This window comes from Cricetulus griseus, chromosome 2, assembly GCF_003668045.3.
Source record: "Cricetulus griseus strain 17A/GY chromosome 2, alternate assembly CriGri-PICRH-1.0, whole genome shotgun sequence".
NCBI classification, from domain to species: Eukaryota; Metazoa; Chordata; class Mammalia; order Rodentia; family Cricetidae; genus Cricetulus; species Cricetulus griseus.
Genome location: NC_048595.1, coordinates 168,610,386 through 168,612,178, shown reverse-complemented (window position 1 = coordinate 168,612,178; position 1,793 = coordinate 168,610,386). Strand labels below are relative to the sequence as shown.

The window sequence follows — 1,793 nt, the reverse complement described above, 5'->3', positions numbered from 1 at the left end:
GAGATGATCTGAGGAAACTTTTTCTCAAGTTGGCAACTATTCATACACTAAAGAGAATGTTTGCAAAACTGTTAATTGCCCCAAGAAAAAGACCAGAGTTTTTGCCTTTCTTATATTTCTATCCAGATAATTAAAGGGACTTAGCTTTATTCACAATTGTATATATACAGCAGACTACTGTTCATTTACTTTTAATATTTAATTCAAATTGAATTACATTACCTTGCCTGTACCTTCCAGCCCCTCCCAGTGACCCTCCCTCAAACTCTTCACATTTCTGCTCACTTTCAAGTTTATAGCTTCGTTTGCTTTGATTGTTATTGCTGAATGTGTGTGTTTATGTATCTGAAGAAATAATTATGGCTTGCTGAGTCTGTTTTGGTTATTTGTGTGTATATGGCTTCAGGGATGATAACTATGTCATGGAAAACCAATAAGGGAAGAAGATAATCCTCTTTTCCCTAATAGTCATTAGTTGCCAATGTGTCTTTGTCTAGGGGTGGGACCCCGTTTAATTTTCCCCTTTCTATGTTAACTTGTGCATTGATGTTGGCATTGTTTGGTATTGTTTATGCAGCCCATTTCTTTCAGAGATTGTTTCACAGTAGACTTCTTGTTATCCTGGCTCTCACAATCTTTGCACTGTCTTCTTCAATGTCCCTAACAGGAACTGGAATGTAGTTGTAACCATTGGTCACCCCATGGTCTGTTGATCTCTGTGTTGTCCCATTTGTTGTTTTCTGTGCCAGTCTCCATTTACTGGAAGGAGAGGTTTCTTTGATGAGGGACAATAATGACACTCATCCAGGAATGGCAAAAAGAGAGTTTGTGGGCTGAAGTGAGGGAACCAGGCTTGAGATGTTGCTTTTCTTATTGCAACGACAAACTCCTCCATACCATTGTCATATTTTTTAAATTTTTAAATTTTTTTTGTAATTAGTTTTTTTTAGTTCAAATTAGGAACAAGCTTGCTTCACATGTCAATCCAGTCTCTCTCCCCTTCCCCCAACCCTCCCCCTAGGCAGGGTAGGGCCCTCCACAGGGGTTCCCCAAAGTCCACCACATCATCCTGGGCGGGGCCTAGGCCCTCCCCCATGTGTCCAGGCCAAGAGTGCATCCCTTCACATGGGATGGGCTCTCAAAGTCCCTTCTTACATCAGGGAAAAATACTAATCCACTACCAGGGGCCCCCTAGAGTGCAGAGGCCTCCTAATTGACATCCATGTTCAGGGGTGTGAGTCAGTCCTGGGCTGGCCTCCGAGACAGCGGTCTGCAGTCCATGTGCTCCCCCTTGTTCAGGGTTTCACTAGCCTGTTACTGACCACTTTGATCTTCATTCCTCCCTCTCTGCAATTAGGTTCCAGAGTTCAGTTAAAAAATATGGAATGCTTCATGAATTTGCGTGTCATCCTTGGGCAGGGCCCATGCTAATCTTCTTTGTGTCGTTCCAGTTTTAGTATATGTGCTGCGGACTCGAGCACCATTGTCATATTTTAAAGCCAAATTCACTATCACCTGAGTGCCTTCACACATTTCTCTTTCTCTCATCTTTTGCTTTTCCTTTTGTAATTTTATTTCCACTAATGTTAGGCATTTTAAAGTATGCTTTATGTTTGTTTCCATCTATGTTCCATTTGTCTCTGTACTTTTATCTGACCTGTTTTATTTTTTAGATATTAATCTTCTTTTCTTATATGACAAATACATCAGTGGCATTCTTAATTTTAATTACTTTAGTTTTTAGTTCTAAATATTTTATTTAAATGCATTCCAATTCTGTGGTGAACTTTCCA

The 1,793-nt window shown here is 40.2% G+C and overlaps 1 non-coding gene across 1 annotated transcript; it reads right to left on the bottom strand.

Annotated features, from left to right (window-relative positions):
* Positions 1 to 1,374: 1,374 nt before the first annotated feature.
* On the bottom strand, positions 1,375 to 1,481 carry LOC113831406. Its single transcript, XR_003482807.1, has one exon. It is a non-coding gene; the product is annotated as a U6 spliceosomal RNA (small nuclear RNA).
* Between the last annotated feature and the right edge of the window lie 312 nt (positions 1,482 to 1,793).